This window comes from Bactrocera dorsalis, chromosome 3 (genome assembly GCF_023373825.1).
Source record: "Bactrocera dorsalis isolate Fly_Bdor chromosome 3, ASM2337382v1, whole genome shotgun sequence".
Classification (NCBI taxonomy): domain Eukaryota; kingdom Metazoa; phylum Arthropoda; class Insecta; order Diptera; family Tephritidae; genus Bactrocera; species Bactrocera dorsalis.
In genome coordinates, this window is record NC_064305.1 from 49,393,829 (window position 1) to 49,416,268 (window position 22,440).

General features: G+C 42.1%; 1 protein-coding gene and 1 pseudogene across 2 annotated transcripts in view; one reads left to right on the forward strand and one right to left on the reverse strand.

Moving 5' to 3' along the window:
* The window catches only part of LOC125777122 (uncharacterized), a 358,233-nt gene extending 338,638 nt beyond the window's left edge, over positions 1 to 19,595 (forward strand). The window contains exon 3 of one of the 2 annotated variants that reach the window (XR_007422125.1): positions 19,488 to 19,595. The gene's annotated coding sequence lies outside the window, so the exon portion shown is untranslated. Of the gene's footprint in view, positions 1 to 19,014; positions 19,054 to 19,487 lie in introns of those variants that run through there. The other variant, XR_007422127.1, reaches the window with a different exon arrangement.
* On the reverse strand, positions 24 to 9,097 carry LOC125777608 (uncharacterized; annotated as a pseudogene).
* Positions 19,596 to 22,440: the final 2,845 nt, after the last annotated feature.

Genomic DNA, 22,440 nt, shown 5'->3' on the forward strand with positions numbered 1-22,440 from the left:
AATTTTTGTAATCACAAACTACGTACACGTTTTAAATGTCAGAATTTAGCTATACGCCGGCGATCAGGAATCCTACTCATTCCCAAATGGAGTGTTTGATTATCCTAACAGATTTACCACACTATCTTTTAGTTCGAAGCTAAGTTTTTAAATAAAAAGGATTCTTAAATAAATTATTTTTGGAATTTGCAATATCTATATAGTAGTAAAAAGTAGTTTAAATTAGCTCACGCAACACTATTTTGCCATGCTCAGTAGTATATAGGCATAGTATTTAAAAAAATAAATGATTGTTCGAAATATATTCCGTTTGAAGTTATTCAAATCGATAATAACTTGTTTGGCCCAATTAAAAATACAACTCAAATTCCTTAACTTTTAATAGCGGCTCATTATTAGCCAAATTACATTTATTTGTTTTTTAAAGTTTAAATATCAATATTAGCCAAATTACATTTATTTGTTTTTTAAAGTTTAAATATCAATATTAACCAAATTACATTTATTTGTTTTTTAAAGTTTAAATATCAACTTCCACACCATTCATAATCGACCATAATTCACTAGATGTAAAGACGAATTGTAATTCGCGTAGATGCAAATGTTTCTTTTTCAAATCGCTGCTTAGTCACCAACGCTGCCAACTTTCATTTGATGAGTGTTGTTTATTATTTGCGTAGTTCATCCCGATGTTCTATCGGTTTTGGTGGAGCTGGTTCACCCCACTCCCCAATTCGGCATCATGATATTGCGCAGCACGATATGGTCATAATTCTCATGGTACTTGCTCTTCCATGGATTGTAAACCAAAATTCTACAACCACGGTATGTTGGAGGGAACGACATCGGTAATATATTCGTGAACTTGGCTTTCAATAAGAAGGTAGGATCACAACACATGTCTTAATGACGGTATCCCCATCATTTTTCATCTTTACGCATAACACGATGAAACCAGTCAATTAATTCGCTCAACTGGTAACGCTTTGGTCTGCAAGGTGGGTGTTTAGCTATTAGAAAGTATGTAAATTCAATTTTGCTCAAAACCTACCCAACAGCCTGATAAACCTGACCAGCAGTACCGGGATTCTAAGCGCAATTTACAATAGGTTATGCAACATCCGAATGTGCTCACCGTAGTATTTGCTCTTCAAAAAGTTGCTTCCACCCTCAAGCACAAAGCTCATTGGTTTGGGACTAGCGTTCTACACCAGCTCCTTTGCTGATTCTATAAAGAATTTAAAAAATATATGGTAAATCTTTTGATATAAAGTTTAATTTTAGCTTACCTAGCAATGTCATTCGTTAGTTGACTTTCGACGCGGATAGACGTGCGTGCGCATCGTTGCGATTTGGTAGTGTATTTCTCAGTGATTTTTCGATTTTCTTTTGTGCGGTCGTTTGTTTACGCGATTTAGTTGGCACCGTTATTGCCTGGCGCGTGTGCGTAGCGGTTTCGTTGAAATTGTTTGTGCGATTCTAGGTAGCGAGGGTTAGTGACCGCGAGTGGTTTTGTGCGGGTACACATTTTTTGTACAATTTGTGCATTTCTTGTGTACTGACTCGTTTTTATAGCGGTAAGTAATTTTGTTTATAATTACTTTATATACGAACAACGTGGTCATCCACGTTGTTGTTATTGGCGGAAGCTTCGCACGGTTTCAGTGTAGCTCCGTGTTGTTGGCATTCTTGCTGACTAGACTGCCTGCCAGTAGTTCTGTGCTGAGCATCTGGTGGCTGGTTGGCTTGGTGACAGGTGGATCTGGACAGGATTGCCCAAAGGGTGCAAGCGTCTGTCCAGTGTTGGAGAGTGCGACTCTTGTGAGGACCAACGGTCATATCAGCGAACCGTTTAGCCCACGGTGCGATTTGGCTCAGCGCCACATCGGTCGACTCTCGGACCGTTTCGGGGACATTGTCCGTCCGGCGGCCATTTGAGTGGCCTTAATCCGACCAAGGGTTGGGGTTGTGGGCTGTGCCACTGCGGGCTCGCTATAATCGACCGCTTGGGTGGTCACTGATATCGAGCGGGCCTTTGCGTGGGTCGCACTTTTCAGCGCGTTCAGCCGCTGACACCTGGAGAGCAGCTGCTCCAGTATCTTTCTGTCCGTGAGCCTTCAGCGCTAGTGGTTCGCCAGCGGATCAGTTCTACTGAGAGGTTGTTTGGAAGGTAAGATGCCTCCGGGACGGAAGAGGAGGACGAAGGTTCTCGCTGGAAGCGGAGAATCCGCCGCTTCGACAGTCGTGGATGATTCCACGTCGGGCGGCGAGGGTGAAACGTCGGGAGCGACGGGAGCGACGGGAGCGGTTAGATCTCCACCGAGGAGCAAGGCGCGGTTGGGGTCGCCGCGTAAAGATGACGGAAGCGAGGGAGGGAGCGGTAGTTGTTGCGGGAGTGCCAATGTGGCCTCCGCTGAGAAGGCGGTTGCGCGTGCGGGGTCGCCGCGTAACGTTGGGGGAAAAGCGGGAGGAAGCGGGAGTGCCATCGTGGCCTCCATTGAGAAAGCGGTAGCGCGTGAGGGGGAAGTAGAGGGAGGGAGCGGAAGTCGTGGTGGAAAGGCCAGCGTGGCCACCACAGAGAAAACGGTTGCCAAGCCGTCTAGGGCGGTTGGCAAGGAATCGGGTGCCGGGCGTGCCAAAGAGGCCGCAAAAAAGCGGGAGATTTCGCGGGGACCTGTTGTTGTTGGGGGTGGGGCAGTCAGCCATGTTGCTGCTGCCAAGCGTATTACGGGGGAGCTCAACGAGCTGGTCTTTGAGGCCAAGAGTTTCGAGGTAGGGACTGCGAAGGGGCTGTTGGAGCTTGCCTCAAGGTATGAGGCGCTCCTAATGACGGTGATAACCGAGAATGCCCATCTTCGCGGTCAAGTCGATGCCCTTAGGGGGAGTTGTGGGGGTCACTCCTCGGCGCCGAGCAGGTCAATGCCGGCTCCGTCGGCACCGATGCCTGCGCCTCCAGCACCTGTGCTTGAGGCAATCGCACCGGTGACGCCGAAGCCTGTGGAGACCTGGTCGGTCGTGGTCAGGAGTAAGGGGCCTGCAACTTCCTCTAAAGAGGTAATTCAAAAGGTAGTGAAGGAGGTGGGTCCCTCACTTGGTGTGAGGGTCCACGAGGTTAGGCCTATCAAGGGTGGTGGGGCGGTTATTCGCACTCCCTCCGTCCTAGAGAGGGAGAGAGTGGCGAGTAATAAGAAGTTTGAGGAGGTGGGGTTGGACGTTACTGTCAACCGGAAGTTGGGTCGTCGGGTGGTAGTCCAGGGGGTCCATACGGAGATCCCCCATGAGGAATTCATGGAGGAACTACTCCGGCTGAACCTCCAGGATTTCAGCCCGGCATCCCAGAGGACTGACGTGAGGATGGTCAGTCGTCCCTGGAAGGTGGCCGCTGATGGTAGTACCAATGTCGTCCTTGAGGGTACGGACAAGTTGATGTCCGCCCTCTTGGAGGCAGGTCGGTGCTACATAAAGTGGTTCTCCTTCAGGGTGCGACCGGATAGCCCCGTCGCTGGATGCTTCCGGTGTATGGGATTTGACCATAGGGTGGCTGAATGTAGGGCTAAGTCTGATGTCTGTCGGAGGTGCGGTCAAGAAGGCCACAAAGCTGCCAGTTGCGTCAATGCACCGCATTGTCGCAACTGTGAGTTTAAGGGTAGGCCAGCTGGGCATCTGATGATGTCAGCTGTCTGCCCTATATATTGTGGCATTGTTGAGCGCGCCCTCGCCAGACATTGATGGGTGGGATCATCCAGCTTAACTGTCAGGGCTCCTATGCCGTGATGTGTGAGTTGGGGGGTTGTATGGTAGAGGGTGGGTGCGGTATTGCTCTACTCCAGGAGCCCTACGCCACCAATGGTGTGGTTCGGGGTCTTCCTGGGGGTTTTAGGGTCTTCACCGACCTTAGAGCTAACGCCGCAATAGTTGTGAATAATCCACGCTACGATTGCGTAGTTGTGGATTCTTCACAACTAGGTATATGTGTAGCGATAGATGGGGAGTTCGGTAGGATGATTGTCGCTAGTTTATACTGTAAATATAGCGAGCCCCTAGAGCCCTACCTGGGCTACATGGATAAGCTACTACTACTTGCGAGTAGTAGCCCATTTATCCTAGGGTTGGATGCGAATGCCTCGTCCTCGATGTGGTTTAGTAAGGTATCCCGGCATTCGTCTGGATACCAAAGCCACAGTCGAGGCGAGGCATTAAGCGAATGGGTGGTGGCTAATAGCCTCCACGTTTTGAATGAGCCGAGCGAGTGGTATACGTTCGATGGGCCTGGGGGCGTGAGCGACATTGACGTGACGCTTATGAACGAGGCAGCAAGTAGGGCTTTTAGTGTTAGTTGGGCGGTTAGGGGAGGGTGGGGATTGAGTGACCATAATTTGCTTCAAATTGTGGTTACCCCTCGATCTCCTCCCTCACCTTATGAGAGTCCATTGCGGCGATGGCGTACCGCTGGTACTGACTGGAACCAATATGGACTCTCGGTTAGGGAAGCGGTACTTAATATACCGCTTAGCGAGTTTGGGGAGTTGGGTGTCGACGAGCAAATTGCTCGTCTCTATGAGGTTGTTTGGGGGGCTAATGATAGGGTCTTGGGTAGGTATGAGTGTTCCAAGATTAGTAAAATTAAATGGTGGACGCATGAGTTAACCTTGAAGAGGAGGACTGTCAGGCGTTTGAGGCGAAAGTTTCAGCGCGCTCGACGGTCCAATTCTGATAGGCTGTCCCAGCTTAGGCGGGAATTTAGTTGTGCGGATAGGGAATATAAGGAGATGTTGGTGAAAGTAAAGGAAGATGAGTGGAGGAGCTTCGTTAGGGAAAATAGGAACGACCCCTGGGGTCAGGTCTATAGGATCTGCAGGGGTCGTAGGAGGGAGGATATCACCTCTCTTCGCGTCGGTGACACTCTGTTATCGTCGTGGAGAGAGTGTGCGGGGGTTCTGTTAGGTGCGTTCTTTCCCAGGTCGGAGGTGCAGGTACCTCAAGCACAAGAGGTGCCTGTCCCTCCATTAGATGATGGGGAGTTGGGGTACGCCTTTGGCCTGGTTAGGTCTAAACGGTCCCCAGGTTTTGATGGTTTGAACGGAGAGATGTGTAAAAGCTTATGGAAGTTCATTCCGGAATACCTGGAGGCCATTTATAATAAGTGCGTCTGGGAGGGATACTTTCCACGCGAGTGGAAAAGTGCTAGGGTTGTTCCTCTCCTGAAGTCCCCTGATAAGGTCAGGAGCGATCCTCGATCTTATCGGGGCATCAGTCTCCTTCCAGTACTTGGAAAAGTGCTGGAAAGGGTCATGGTGGAACGGCTTCAGGAGCTAACGCGGGGTATGTGGTCGGATAGGCAGTTTGGGTTTAGGAAAGGACGCAGTATAGAGGATGCGTGGTTTTTTGTTCAGAATGTCGTTAGGGAGAATGTCAACAAGTATGTCCTTGGCATATTTGTTGACTTCAAGGGGGCATTTGACTACCTAAGCTGGGATCGAGTGTTGCAACGGCTGGAGGAGCTTGGCTGTCCGGAAGTTACTCTTTGGCGGAGTTATTTTTCGGACAGAAAGGCCTCTCTTGTCGGCATGAATGGGAGTGTGGAGATTGAAGTTGTTCGAGGCTGCCCGCAGGGTTCCATCTGTGGTCCATATATTTGGAACCTTATGATGGACACTCTGCTTGGGCAGCTCGAGCCACTCTGTAAATGTTGCGCGTATGCGGACGACCTTCTTCTTATGGTTGAAGGTCGCTCGAGGTTGGATTTAGAACGGGCGGGAGGAGATCTCTTAGAGATCGTTAATTCTTGGGGCTTAGGTGTGGGGGTTGACATATCGATGGAAAAGACGGTGGCAATGCTGCTGAAAGGTAGATTGTCGCCGTCTCGTCCACCGATTGTCCGTGTGAACGGGGTCAGCATCAGATATGTGACGCAAGTCAAATATCTGGGGCTGACCATAAGTGAAAGGTTGTGTTTTACTCCACACTTTGCGAGCGTGAAGGAGCGACTGCAGGCAACCGTAGGCAAAATACGACGTATTTTGAGGAGCGATTGGGGTCTCGGACGTCGTGCTGTCCGCACCATATATCGTGGCTTGTTTGTGGCCTGTGCCACATATGGAGCCCCTGTATGGTGGGAGGCAGCCACGACTGTCATGGGGTCTCAAAAGCTCCTCTCAATACAGCGTTGTATGATGCTTGCTTGCTTGCCTGTATGTCGCACCGTCTCAACGGATGCGATGCAGGTTTTGTTAGGTGCACCCCCTCTTGACCTGATTGTCATACAGCGTGCTGTTGCATTCAGGTTAAGAAGGGGTTTGAGTGTGTCATTGCTGCGGAACGATTGGATTTCCGACGATGATGTGGAGAGGGAGGGATATCTAGGGAGCAAGAGGCTTCTAGATGATAGGGTTAGGTGTAGGTGGCAAGAACGTTGGGACAATAGTCCTAACGGCCGAGTGACGTACGAGTACATTCGGGACGTTGGATTCGTTGAGGATAACCCAGATTTTAGATTTTGTCTAAGTCTGGGTTTCTTGTTTACGGGGCATGGGCCTCTGAATGCATTTTTGCATCAGAGGCACCTATCAGATACGTCAGGGTGTTTTTGTGGGGCGGGTTTTGAAAATTGGTCGCATTTAATTGCGGAGTGCCCGATGTACTCGGACATTAGGGATCTGGGTGGTATGGGGATTAGATGGACAGATGGACGGTTAGATGTTAGTGGTGTGATCTCCACTAGTCGGAATACCGAACAGTTAGGGTTGTTTGCGCGTGAATTATTTAAGCGGCGAAGGCGGTTAGCTGGAAATTAGGGTTTTAGTTTTTTGTATGAGAGTTGGGTGTTTGCGTTGTGAGTATTTTATGGGTTAGTGGGGTCCAACCTCACCTTCTTTGCTGGCCACCAGTCCGGAGCAGTATGGAAGCTCAACTGGTAGTAGTTTCGGCTACGAAGTCTGACCGGAGACTTAATTCTGGTACCACCTGGAGCAGGAGCCCTTGGAGGTAACTCCAACCTGCTCATGCGGACTGGCCCCTCGGGGAGTATCGTGGTGGTTGTGGTTTATACCCAAATCGCGGGAAGAACTGACTTTGTCAGTTGAATGTGGAGTTGCATTGCAACCGGGTGCCGGACCCAAAGCACGGCAGAGGTTTTAGATGGGCCTCGAACCCGACCAAGGTGGTTAGTGTGTCCATTCCACACTGCCAATTGGTACTGAAAATGCTTAGCATTCTCAGGGCGCTGATCAACGCATTGATTTGATCCGCTGTGCTTTTGAGCGCCGTGGAGTAAGGTTGTCGACAACAGGTACCCACGTAAAACACACCGGACGTTACCTAGCAATGCGATGAGCATCTTACACGAGAACGCCATTGAATTTAAAATTTTGTCTCGAATTCACGACCAACTAATTTGATAACTACATTTGAGTACTTCACAGCATCGCGTATCGCTTTTTCATCTCTTAAATCATAAAATTGTAACAGCACCAGACCCATTACGCAGCAATATTAACGTGGCCATGTTTGGTTATTTCGTACTTTTATTGGAATAAAATCGCAGCCGATCTGTTGTTTATCGTCCCATGAAAATTGTAAACACTTTTTATAGATTCAAATAACTAAATAAACCATCGCAAAAGATTTAACCATGAAATAAACTAAAACAAATTGTCTTTGCAAAAACCTTCGTTACGATTGCAAAAATGTAAATATGGCTGTGAATGAGCATAATCTAGGCCCCACTATTCGGCATGGTTGCTTATTTGTTCGTAACATTTTTCTGTGGTGAACATTTATTGACTTACCACAGTTAAAAAGAGGCATAAATAAAAACTTAATTTTTCATGTATTTGCTCATATTGTTCTCATCTTTAAGAATATATATTAAAATAAAACGATTTTCTTTTGAAAATATATTAAACTTTTACATATAACCAATATTTTTGGGACAACTTTTCCATAAATTTTAAGAAAATAACACAATGCAACCATTTTCCGGTTAAAAGTCGGCCATCTTGGATTCAAATAGAAACTCAACCCCGGACTACACTTGGCGTTTCTACAGTGGCACCTCTCAGCTGTGCCTTTGTTTACATAACATCAGCTGATAGTGACCTTACTCCTCCTCTACCTTGGATATAACCACGAAAATTCTGAATTTTATGGTAACGTATAAACGAATTAAGAAAAGAAACAATACATCAGGAGAAGCTGCTACCCACTGGGAATTTTACGAGGAAATGGACGATGTTTATGGCACTCGCAGCGATGTGACCGTTCCTCAGGAGACTTTAGATTCATCACTACATGATATATTGAGTAGAACCGGTGATACTAATGAATTAGATAGCACATCGCAAAAGTCAAAATTAAAATCAGATTGCAAGAAGTGCGAGGTTCTAAGTTTTTGGAAAAAGAAGCCTCTGCAGACAAAGAAATTTTAAAAGAGTTGATGCAGGTAGAAAAAGAAAAGCTGGAAGTGGAAAAACAAAAAGTGGAAGAAATGCGAAGCCTCCGTTTGCTACTCACATCTATGTCTAATAACCAATATAATACATTACCGACAGAGTTTAGTTAGCTGTGCATAGCACATTTACGACTTATTCTAAACGTTTTTCTCAATGTTATATTTTTAAATAATCGTAACATATATTTTATTTTAAATGAATTTATTTATTCATATCTTTAAAGCGCATGAAGTACAAATTATAAATAAATGTTATTACAACTTTAAAAATAAAATATTAAATTTCACAGTTTAATGGGGAAGTAAGTATATGATTGTCAAATATCTTATAAAAATATAGTAAGCTGAAATTCAAGTTAAAAATTTTAGATTAGTTTAGCAAAAAAAAAACAAAAAGGATTGAAATTTAACCTGTGGACTCTTGCTTCAGCCATTGCATATAAGCATGTAATATTAAGCTGAAAGTGAAGTAGTTAGATTAGTTCTTTTTCGTATGGCTTCTTCTCTTAAAAAATTTGTGGACACATCAGGTTGTGAATTATATTCAACGTCTATTTGATTTATTATAGTTTCTTCGTAAATATTACAATCTTCGTTGTCAATAATAAAATTGTGAAGCACCATACAAGCCATTATTATGTGCTTTGCCAAGTTCTGGATTTCAAGATAATTAAGAATCCGAATTTTTTTTTCAAAATACCGAAAGCTTGCTCTATGAAGACTCTTGTCGATCTTAGCTCATAGTTGAAACTTTTTTTTTTTGTTTAAGGTGCCCAATATCACAAAACAACAATCATAGTCCTCACTTGTTGCCACTTACATAATTTTTTAAGAAAAAAAAAAAAATGACCAAGTATACGCCAACAGTAATCTTGCAGGTTTGCCATGGTCGTCATCAAAAGGGGGGTCTCTCATCCGAGGCTGTTTATGCTTTTTCATTGGGTGTTTTTTTTTTATGTGGCGGGTCCCAAACCCAGCGCACAACCCTATGCAGGGGATGTTTAGCCTTCTCACTTTAGCTCGCCTTCAAACGGATGTTCTTAGGCTACCCAGAGGATACTTGGTCAAAGACCGGAAGTCGTGAGCTGCTTGAGTTATATGTAAAAGAATGGTTTCTGGCCACTCCCAAGTGAATGGCGATCAGAGAACTTTCCTCACTTGCGTGAACTTCTACACATGACTCCATCCTTCAGAGCTGCAGAACTGAATCGAGCAGGTACAATCTTTTATAAGAGTGTACAGCTGCTGGCGTATGCCGATGATATTGATATCATCGGTCTCAACAACCGCGCCGTTTGTTCTGCTTTCTCCAGACTGAACAAGGAAGCAACGCAAATGGGTCTGGCAGTGAACGAGGGCAAGACGAAATATCTCCTGTCATCAAACAAACAGTAGTCGCACTCGCGACTTGGCCCTCACGTCACTGTTGACAGTCATAACTTTGAAGTTGTAGATAATTTCGTCTATCTTGGAAACAGCGTAAACACCACCAACATTGTCAGCCTGGAAATCCAAAGCAGGATTACTCTTGCCAACAGGTGCTACTTCGGACTGAGTAGGCAATTGAGAAGTAAAGTCCTCTCTCGACGAACAAAAACCAAACTCTATAAGTCACTCATAATTTCCGTCCTGCTTTATGGTGCAGAGGCTTGGACGATGACAACAACCGATGAGCCGACGTTGCGAGTTTTCGAGAGAAAAGTTCTGCGAAAGATTTATGGTCCTTTGCGCGTTGGCCACGGCGAATATCGCATTCGATGTAACGATGAGCTGTACGAGATATATGACGATATTGACATAGTTCAGCGAATTAAAAGACTGCGGCTACGCTGGCTAGGTCATGTTGTCCGGATGGATTAAAACACTCTAGCTCTGAAAGTATTCGACGCAGTACCCGCCGCGGGAAGCAGAGGAAGAGGAAGACCTCCACTCCGGTGGAAGGACCAAGTGGAGAAGGACCTGGCCTCGCTTGAAATATCCAATTGGCGCCACGTAGCGAAGAGAAGGAACGACTGGCGCGCTGTTGTTGAGTCAACTATAATCGCGTAAGCGGTGTCTACGCCAGTAAAGAAGAAGAAGAATCTTGCAGGTACAACAGAAACAGAAGTCCTAGCACTTGTAAATCATACTGTTATAAGAAATCATGCAACTAATGCAAAAGATATAAGAAGCCAATTTTGTAAATACTTTAATTCTGAAGGATCTGTTTCATGGCAAAACAGTATATATGAAAAACTCATGAACAAAAATGTCAATGATTCAACGAATTAAAAATAATTTTTAACCAAACACCAGAATTATATAATATAAACGACTGGATTTACAAAAAACAAATAATTCTTTTTTTATTTATTTTGCTCTATTATTTGGTAATAGCAAAACATAAAAAATTCACTTTAATTTCAGTAGTATAAAAAATTTTGTTGAAAATTCGCGTAGAATCCCTGTATTGATTCCTGTGAATTATATGTTGTTGGGTCATATGGAGCATTTATAAGCTCTTCTGGCGATGGAGTGGATACGTAAGAAATTGCTGTTGTTGGTCTGGATTGAAATATGTTGAATAATGAATTTTCTTGAATTCTTTTCTGTATGTTATCCTATATGTATTAATTTTTTTAACCACCATATCTCTGTTTGCGTCGGGATATTTTTCTTTTAATTTTAAAACTAATTTTTCGCATGCTTCAGCTTTCATTATTCTGTTGCTATATTCTTTGCTTTTTATTCGCCATAATGAAGGTGATTCTTTATAAAGTTCAAGGAACTCGGTCCAAAACTGTTTGTCATCACTCATAATTAAAATAAATGCGTTGTTTCCTTTTTTGGTTTGATGTTAACTTCACAAAAACTGAAACAAAACGGAGCTAATTTCGCCATATACTACGCAAATTCACTGCGCAGTATTCAGACTTGTGTAAAAATATCAAAATCGTTTTGATATTGCTCAGTTCACTGCACAAGTAGCACAAACACCCCCATACACTACACAAACGCACTGTGCAGTGCGAGATTTGTGCAGTTTACTTGTGCGGTCTATGGCCGGCATATGGTACCATTAAAAAAGGATAAGCACCGTCTCCCACAAGAATGATAGAATACAAGATTACGACAACCGCCATTATATCATTTCTAAAGAAATATATCGGCCTATTGATAATAAAATTGTCTATTAAGTTGTGATTCAAATGGAGAAGACGTTTCTTGTGTTGTATATAAATATATACATATATTATAAGTTCAGATGTATCAGATGTATGAAATTATGATAAAAGAATTGTGAAATTAATTAATTAAAGAGGATTTAGTATTAAATATATCATTTCTTTTGCAAAATAACACCCATTTTTTGGCAACTTTTAAATAGGCCAAAAAACTGAAAAAACTCGTTTTCGATCCTTTAATTGCATAATAATTATTACAACAAGCCACTGCATATTTCATTTTAAAAAATTAATATATTTATGCTTAGAAATTTAAATAAATACAACAGTACACTTTCATTTCTTTCTTCATTTGAACAATTTCCACACATGCTACTCTATTTATTGTGGATGTGCCTAAAACTACTTACATATATCTTTTCTCGCAACAATATTCTAAACATTCCACTGAAATTTTTCCTGCAAAGACGAATAAATTAATATTATTTTGGGAATTTCCAAAAGTGTTTACTTTTCTGTTTACAATTTGTATGCATTTCTATGCTTGTTCTTCTCAACGCACAAGTGTGACGTCACGGAATTGTTGCACAATGTATTTGTTTTTGTAAGAATTGTTAAGAGCTAAACCGAAAAAAACTAACGGTAAACTAGTGTCGTAATCTTGTATTCTATCATTCTTGGTCTCCCAATAAATGATATTGTGGCGAATTTTAAGCGTCTTGTTTATGATAGCTTGTCGTATTGGGCTGTTGCGCCATATGGATGCATCATGACATCGTCATGAATATCCAGCGAATACATCAGTAAAACGCATTTTGCTATCCGCTATTGCCTACATATTGTATATTGAAGTTACATTTTAGTGTTAAATATACCTAAAGAAGATAATAACTACTTGCCTGCACAACAACTGAATATTGTCCTTTTCTATTTAGTTATTTGGATGCCCAATTCGTGGGAACACCCATTACAATTTAGATTGTTAATAATAAAGCACTTACACTCGCCTTAAGTACCACATATATGTAAGTTAAAATGCGATTTATTTTGGACAGATCAAAGTTTATTTTACTATGATAAAATTATTATCGTTACAATAAATACTTGTATATATAAAAAAAACGGCTTCGAAAATAGCAAAATGATTCGTCGATAGGAACTCCGCCAATGTCCGACTCCTCCTTCGGTTTATAAGGCAATTACCGCGCGTCAGATCGGTGACGGAAGAAAAACGTATATTGGTATGTGCACAGGATCGGTGTTGATTTTAGCGAAGTAAATTAGCGTAGAGTGCTAACGCGGCGCAGTGTGTATATGCGTATATGGATCAGAAACGAATGTGCCCCCTATCCTTTTTTCCACCCTTTTTGTTATGTACGTTGATTGATGTGGAGGGGTGTTGAGTGGTGCTGAGTGGTATCAGCTGTGGTGAATTGCTCAGGTGCATTAAGATGCGCCAGTTTTACCGGTTAGAGGGGGTGGATGCTTAACTCATTTAAACATCCTGGGCCCCCTAGGCGAATATTTTGCCTAGTTTTATATATATAATCTGAGACCGGTAATTCGGCTTACTGTTGGTGGAGTAGCCGAGGGCGCAGAATATTAGCTGTATGAAGCGATTTGGTTTTAATAGAAAATTGTATTTTATGTCAGTTGAGGTAGTAATTTCCTTTTGCGTGTTTTGACGACTATTATTATCGTAAATTTGTAAAATTGTTTTGATTTTATTTATTTTACTAGCGGTTATTTACAATTTATTATTTTATCATTTTGGTATGCCGATTGCTTAGTATTTGCCTTTTCTGTTTTATCGGAAATTGTTTGCATTTAATTTGTTCTTGGCTTATGAAGGATAGTAACTCCACGCCTGGCTCAGATGTGGCCAGAATGGGTACTCCCTAGCCCTGGAGTTAGGGCTGTGCCAATAGAGGGATCTTGCGAGAGAATGGCCGTGAATTGCGAACGGCTTCATTTCGAAATGTATTGTGGTAATTTCTAGCTACTTTTTTGAAGTAGAATGTCAAAATTTGATAACAGATTCCCATCCACTACCCTTATGAGGAGCGCTTATGTAGGAACGATAAGAACGACCTTTGGTTTTTGTAAATCTAGGTGCGTCACACTATCGCGTTGGGCATTTGGTGCTCGTTGAAACTTAAGTTTGTTTAAGATTTTATTTATTTTGAACATTTACGAAAAATGTCGATTTTTCGACTTTTTGATACAACTGTGTTATATTTTCTGTGTTTATGTATGCACTAATTTGGCGTTTACTCGCCTGCCACCGCTCTAGGATCTGTTCAGAAATGTTTTTTTTTTCATTATTGGCGAAAGCCATTCTGCGGGGCCGAAAATTTGTATGTCCTTTTAATATAGGGACTGTCAGAGGTAACTCTAACTTTATTTTTTATACCACTTTGTGGAGTGTTGGAATATTGTGGCTCTAGTGGTAGTCGTACGACGTACCGGCCCTTATTTGATCGAGTAGTTGTGGCTTTAGAGAAGTGCTCACAATACTGATCTTTTATAGTTTTGTTTGTTATTGCAAGTTTTCTTAACGTTTGCAGTTCACTTAATTGTGAATTAAGGTATTTGTTTTTATTATACTGTTACAAAAGTAGTATTAAGTTATATTTGTATTACTATATGCATCCCTGATTATGAACAATAGCTGTAGGTATATGGAATAGCATTTGTCTTGTTGTAGACATCTGGCGCCACGGCTGTCTGCTCGTCGAAACAATAGACATCTGGCGCCGCACTGTCTGCTTGTCTAGGTAAACAATTGCTGAGTCTGGCGCCGCGACTGTCTGCTTGCGTCTGGCGCCGTATAGCCGTAAGTTCTGGTAATTTCCAGACGCGATATTCTAGAAGGACACGTCGGCATCAGCGAGAAGTGCGTGGCTATATAAGCCGTGGCAGCGCCAACGTAATCAATCAGTGCTAAGAGTAAACTGTTATAGTGTAGACGAGTTGTGAAATAAAGAGTTGTTGAATTAAATTAAACAGTGTTGATTTTATTTGTCAATCCAGAGATACGAACCTAACAAAGTAAACTAGCAAGAGTAAATTCGTAACAATTGGTGTCAGAAGTGGGATTGTCAAATAATCCAAATTCAAGATGGTTAAATTCGGAGAATTGAGAATTCAGCAATTAAAAAAAGAATTGGAGGGGCGTAATTTGCCGATAAGCGGGCAAAAGGCGGATCTGCAGGCACGATTACGTGAAGCAATGGAAGCGGATGGAATTAATGTGGACGAGTTCGAATTTGTTGGGCCAGAAACTTCTACAAAGGTAGAAGAGAAAGTAGAAGAACAACGAACATCATCAAGTGCAGACACGAACATGCTGTTAGTGGCTATTAAGCAAATAATAGCTGAAAATACATCACAAATAGCAGAAAATGCAGTGCAAACAGAAAATCGTCTGGTACAGCAAATAGCAGAAAATGCAGTGCAAACAGAAAATCGTCTGGCACAGCAAATAGCTGAAAATATATCACGAATAACAGAAAATGTAGTGCAAACAGAAAATCGTCTGGCACAGCAAATGACGCAAATAGCTGAAAATACATCACAGTTAGAGTCTCGCCTTACACAACAGATTACAGAAAATACTACACAAGTACAAAAACAAGTGCAAGAGAAATTTTCAAAATTTGAAGACGAATTAAGCACTTTAAAAAATGACGAAGAAAATTTAAAAGCAGAAGTTCTTCAATTAAGTAATCGTGTGCGAGAACTGCAATTGCATGGCCCTGCACCATCGACAAATAATCAAAGATTGAAGGCACCCACATTCGATGGAAGTATTCCATTTCAAATTTTCAAACTTCAGTTTGAAAAGACAGCAATGGCCAATAACTGGAATGCAGCGGACAAAGTAGCGTCCTTGTTTGTATCATTGAAAGGACCTGCGGCAGAAATCCTTCAGACTATTCCAGACTGTGAACGGGACAACTATGAGGCATTGATGAGTGCGATAGAAAGACGATATGGTAGTGAGCACCGGAAACAAATATACCAGATCGAACTGCAAAATAGGGGTCAGAAGATGAACGAGTCATTGCAAGAGTTTGCAACTGAAATAGAACGGCTGGCTCATTTGGCAAATGCAGATGCACCTGTGGATTACATTGAGAGGGTAAAAATTCAATGTTTCATAAATGGAATTCGTGATGTGGACACCAAACGCGCCACATATGCATTGCCAAAAAGAACGTTTGCTGAAACGGTTTCGCACGCCCTCACACAGGAAACAGCTTCTCTACTAAGTAAACCAGCACACAAAGTACAAAGGGTTGAAATGGAACAACCGGCGCTGATGGAAGAAATATTGAAGACTCTGAAGACAATTGCTGCACCGCGAGTAAATACAACAGGAAGATGTTTCAACTGTGGAAAAGCGGGTCACTTTGCCCGAAATTGCAATATAAAAGTAAACCCATCAAAACGGAAACAACCAACAGATAACGAGGACGGAGCATCCACATCTCACAAGTCGTTAAAACTAAAACGGAACAGTTCAAAGGGGCGTGAGCTGGTTCCCACAACTATTTGCCCCGCCATCTCGATATCACAAATAGGTCGCCATGACAACAATCTTACTATCAACGGCATCGTAAATGGACGACTGTCAACGCTTACTTTGGATACTGGTGCCACACATTCAATTATCCGACCGGATGTGGCAAGAGGAAAGGTTGAACCATTAGTTGGTTGCAAGCTTCGAACGGCCACTGGAGAGGAAGCAGCTGTTGCGGGAAAAGTGTTCTGCGAAGTCATAATTGGTACCCTGGAAGTTAATCACACCTTCATCGTAGCAGAAATCGCGGATGAAATTATAATGGGAGTAGATTTCATGATTGATCACGGGGTTACTTTGGATTTAAACAAGCAAATGCTGTTTTGCCAGAACATGGAGATGCCTATAAACACCGGATATGTGACCAACGTTGAAAGTAAGAGGGTGATTGTTGATGATAATCAGAGTATTCCACCAAAATCTGAGGCGATTGTATGGGCTAAAGTGAATGGAGGAGGTGGGACTGAAGAGTTGTGGATTGTGGAACCAACAAAAATAGATACACCCATATTGGTAGGAAGAACGCTTGTGAAAACTAGAGAAGACGCCACCATTCCGGTCAGAGTAGTGAATGAATTCAACACGCCTATAAGTCTGAAGAAAGGAGCAGTAATTGGACAGTGCCAGAATATAAGTGCAATAGCACGATGCGAACGGTCACAACAGAAGCCTACTATTGAGCCACAACAGATAAGTCCTACACTCCTAAATAATTTGCTGAACGAACTGCATGGAAATGAAAAATTAAAAGCAGAAAAACTATTAGAAAAATACGCATCCATATTTGCAAACGAAGGAAACACAGGGAGAACCGGCATTGTCAAACATCGCATAAATACCGGAGACGCTAAACCAATCCGACAAGCTCCGCGTAGGGTTCCACTAGCAAAACGTGAGGATGCTAACAAAATTATTGAAGACATGCACAAAAACGGTGTAATCGAACCTTCAATAAGTCCATGGAGCTCACCTATCGTCTTAGTTAAAAAGAAAGATGGTAGCACCCGTTTCTGCGTAGATTATAGGAAGTTGAATGATGTCACAAAGAAAGACAGTTATCCTCTACCAAGAATCGACGATACATTAGACACCTTGTCTGGAGCGAAATGGTTTTCTACATTAGATCTACAAAGTGGATATTGGCAAGTCGAGATCGATGAATGTGACCGTGAAAAGACCGCTTTTAGTATGGGCGACGGGTTGTGGGAATTCTCTGTGATGCCATTTGGGTTATGTAATGCGCCTGCAACGTTCGAGCGACTGATGGAACATGTGTTAAAAGGACTCAACTGGAAGACATGTTTGGTGTATCTTGATGACATTATCATCATGGGAAAAAGTTTTGATGATCATCTGAAAAATCTAGAGGAAGTCTTTCAGCGAATAGCATCAGCCGGATTACGCTTGAATCCCAAAAAGTGTTCATTATGGAAGAAGCAGGTCACATATCTCGGACATAAAGTGTCAACTGAGGGGATTCACACCGAGGAGGGAAAAATAAAAGCAGTTAAAGATTGGCCTCAACCCACCAACATACATGAACTCCGCAGCTTCCTCGGCTTATGCACGTATTACCGCCGTTTTGTACCTGGATTTGCGAACGTGGCTAGAAGTTTACATGATTTAACAAAGAAGAATCGCCCGTTTGTATGGCAGTTGGAACAAGAAAAAGCGTTTGAGCGGCTGAAAGAACTACTTTGTACGGCACCGATGTTAGCTTATCCAATACCTGGAAAGAAATTCATCTTGGATACAGATGCGAGCGCTTATGGAATTGGAGGTGTCCTGTCTCAGCTCATCGACGGACAAGAAAGAGTAATTGGGTATTACAGCAGAGTGCTCGGGAAACCAGAGAAAAACTACTGTGTGACGCGAAAAGAACTACTAGCTGTGGTGGAATGTGTAAAACATTTCCACAAGTATTTGTATGGACAACGATTCTTGCTGAGGACTGATCATGCAGCATTAAAATGGTTATTACAGTTTAGGAATCCGGAAGGCCAAATTGCACGATGGATCGAAAGATTACAGAATTACGACTTCGAAACGGAACATCGAAAGGGGATTCACCACAAAAATGCGGATGCATTATCACGTCGCCCTTGTCCACTGGAATGTAAACATTGCTCCAAATCAGAAGGAAAAGAAGGTATAATCGACGTGCGATTACTGAATATAGAACCTGAAGATGATTGGACTCCTCACCGCATCAGAATCAATCAGCTGGAGGACCCTGATCTTGCAAAGCTGGTAATAGCCAAAGAAAATGGGGTACGACCACCAAAGGAACAAATAAGTAGCGAGAGTCCAACTGCAAAAGCATATTGGGCCCAATGGAACAGCATAAACCTCGTTAATGGATACCTTCATCGTACCTGGGAAAGTGAAGATGGCAAACAGTCTCGTCTGTTGATCATAGTACCGAAGTCCATGATCCCGAAAGTGTTGAAAGAATATCACAATGGACCTAGTGGAGGGCACCTTGGAATAACAAAAACTATAGAGAAGATTAAACAACGGTTCTACTGGATCGGTTGTCGAGATTCCATAGCAGAATGGATAAGTAATTGCGTAGAGTGCATGGCAGCTAAAGGTCCTAAAGCCAAAAGTCGCGGTAGGCTACAACAGTACAACGTGGGATCACCATTTGAACGAGTCGCAATGGATATTGCAGGTCCGTTCCCAACCAGTACGGCCGGAAACAAATATCTACTGGTTGTCATGGACTATTTCAGTAAATGGCCAGAAGTATATGCCTTACCAAACCAGGAAGCGAAGACAGTAGCCGAAGCGTTTGTAGAAAATTGGATAACAAGATTCGGAGTGCCCGTCGAATTACACTCAGATCAAGGCCGGAATTTCGAATCTTCCATTTTCCAAGAAGTCTGTACATTATTGGGCATCCACAAGACACGGACAACAGCGTTACACCCACAATCAGATGGGATGGTAGAGAGATTCAACCGAACGCTCGAAGAACATCTGCGGAAAATCGTTGATAAAGACCAACGGAATTGGGACAAGTGCATCCAGATGTTCCTGCTGGCGTATCGTTCAGCGAAGCACGAGAAAACTGGTTACACGCCAGCAAAGATTATTTTTGGATCTGATCAGCGACTCCCTGCTGATCTTAAGTTTGGAACAAATCCTACAGCTGTAAGAAATGATGGAGATTATTGTTCTGCCTTAAAGGAAGAAATGAATGAATTGCATCTAATGGTAAGACAGCATACGCATCTGATGAGCAATAAGATGAAGAACCGGTTCGATCAAGCGGCAAATTCAAAAGGTTTTGAAGAAGGTGATCTGGTCCTGTTGTACAATCCACTTCGAAAGAAAGGCTTGTCCCCGAAATTGCAGACAGCCTGGGAAGGACCCTATATGGTGATGAAACGACTTAATGACGTGGTATACCGCATACAAAGAAATGGAAAAGCACGATGTAAAATGAAAGTAGTACATTTGGAGAGGCTCGCCCCATTTGGTTCAAGAGGATTTGTGCCTAATCGGGACGATTAGGCTTTAGTGGAGGGCAGTGTTACAAAAGTAGTATTAAGTTATATTTGTATTACTATATGCATCCCTGATTATGAACAATAGCTGTAGGTATATGGAATAGCATTTGTCTTGTTGTAGACATCTGGCGCCACGGCTGTCTGCTCGTCGAAACAATAGACATCTGGCGCCGCACTGTCTGCTTGTCTAGGTAAACAATTGCTGAGTCTGGCGCCGCGACTGTCTGCTTGCGTCTGGCGCCGTATAGCCGTAAGTTCTGGTAATTTCCAGACGCGATATTCTAGAAGGACACGTCGGCATCAGCGAGAAGTGCGTGGCTATGGCCGTATGTTCTGGTAATTTCCAGACGCGATATTCTAGAAGGACACGTCGGCATCAGCGAGAAGTGCGTGGCTATATAAGCCGTGGCAGCGCCAACGTAATCAATCAGTGCTAAGAGTAAACTGTTATAGTGTAGACGAGTTGTGAAATAAAGAGTTGTTGAATTAAATTAAACAGTGTTGATTTTATTTGTCAATCCAGAGATACGAACCTAACAAAGTAAACTAGCAAGAGTAAATTCGTAACAATACTCAACTTGAGTTGGTATGGTGGGGACTAGTTCTGTGACTAGTCCATTTTGTGTTTCGCTGTGCAGCGTTTGAGATTTTTGTGCCTTTGAACAGCATGGTGTCTCTTGGCAATTTTTAGTATTTTGGCTTTCGGGATTTGCTTTTGTAATTAAACCCGTGTTTCTTTTTGTATATGCGCTCCTTTGAGGTGAGGGATATGTGCTGTAATGCAGCATTGTATGATGTCTTTTATGACAATATAGGCAGTTAAATTTGCTTTTGCAATTTTTAAGATTATGTGTATTGGACAAGCAGTTTGTACAGAGTCTTTTTGATCTGACAAAGTTGTTCCTTTCGTTAATGTTTAATTTTTTAAACTTCTCGCAATTTTTAAGCTTATGCCCTCTTGTGCATAATTCGCATGACGTATATTTTCTTTGTTCTGATATGAACGTTTGCGTTTTGTAAAAGCTTTTGTTTAAATTTTTGTTGCTTCTAGCTTGGGGTCTATTTAAGCTTCCGTTCTGGTCGTGTTTGTTCTTAGTTTTGAGTATTTTTTCTTCTAACCTTTCCGCAATTTCATATTGGGTGGTGAGAAAATCTTTTATTTGTTGCCACGTTGGGCACTTTCTTCGTGATGAGAGCGATTGCTCCCATAGAAGTAACGACTTTTCTGGTAATGCGGCGGTGCAAATGCTTACCAGAATTGGGTCCCAGCTGTCTGTGGGAATATTTAGTGTCGATAGAATCGACAAGCAATTTGAAACAGTGGATTCAAGTTTGATGAATTCTACACTTGTTCCTTTCTTAACTTTTGGCAAGTTCATTAGTGTCGTTACTTGTTTATCGACCAGTATTCTTTCGTTTTCATATCTAGCTTTTAGAGCTTCCCAAGCCAAATTGAAATTGTCGTCATTTAATGCGAACTGTTTAACTATTTCGCCTGCTTGACCTTTTGTTTTGTATCGGAGGTTTTTGCGCTTGGGATAATTGAGGATGGTTTATGTACACGGCCGTGAACATGTCCCGGAAGGACGGCCATTCTTCATAACCTCCGTAAAAGGTTTCTGTGTCACAAGCGGGCAACTCGAGTTGGATGCCTGAACTTGCCTCTTGATATTGTTGCATTTGTGGCAGCTCTACTCTCGGATGTGGAGTAGGTGCAATTGCTTTTATTAGCTTTAATTGATCGGAGATCATAGCTTTTGTTTCTTCATATTGGTCTAAGCAGTTTTCATATATTGCGTAAGCCGATTGTTTCAAATTTTGTGGTACGTTTGAATCGTCAGATTCTACTATGGCGTCATGAGCCGCTTGGAGACGAGTCCAGAAATTTTTAAGATTTTGGCTTTTTATTTCTAATAACGATTCAGAGTTTTCTTGAATCGGTGAAGAGGCAAATCTAGTGCAGTATCTTGTTAAACTGTCACTTTCTGAAATAAATTTAGCAACCTGTTTTGGGCGTGTAGCTCCTGCAGGTGTATTTTGATTATTTTTGTTGTTAACCATTTTTGCAAAATAATATTATCTATTTATATTTTAGTTCGAAAATATATTTGAATTGTGAATTTGTATTAAAAAACCGCGCTTTTTATTAATTAAAATATTTGTTGTCCGAAATTTTGTATTTAGGTACACCCTAATACTCGGACTTGTATGTATGTATATATGTGCTTATTAAGGTACTTATGTTTTGTGCGATTGAGAGCTCGTTGAAGAGATCAATGCGCTATTTACATAAGTATGCACAATTTGTTTTTATGTTTTTTTAATTATGTTTCTGTTCTTAAGCAATTGAGAGCTCGTTATAGAGATCAATTCGCTTTGTGCCTAAGTATGCACGAATTGTTTGTTATGCTTTGTTCGTAAGCAATTGAGAGCTCGTTAGAGAGATCAATTAGCTTTTTGTCCACAATCCTGCTTGTTTTTGTTTGCCAAAGAACAAGAGGTATTGCTGGTTAATTACAAATGTGGACTTTGAATATTTGTGTGTACTAATGTTAAGGTGTTAGTTTTGCTTGTTATTGTTTGGCAATATAAGTATTTGCACGACGAAAAGAGAGTGCGAAAACGGATTCGGTAAAATGTTTTCCGTATGCAATATTATATATATGTACGTATGTAAATAATCATATGTTCTAATACTTCTGTTATAAGTACATACGTAATTTGTAT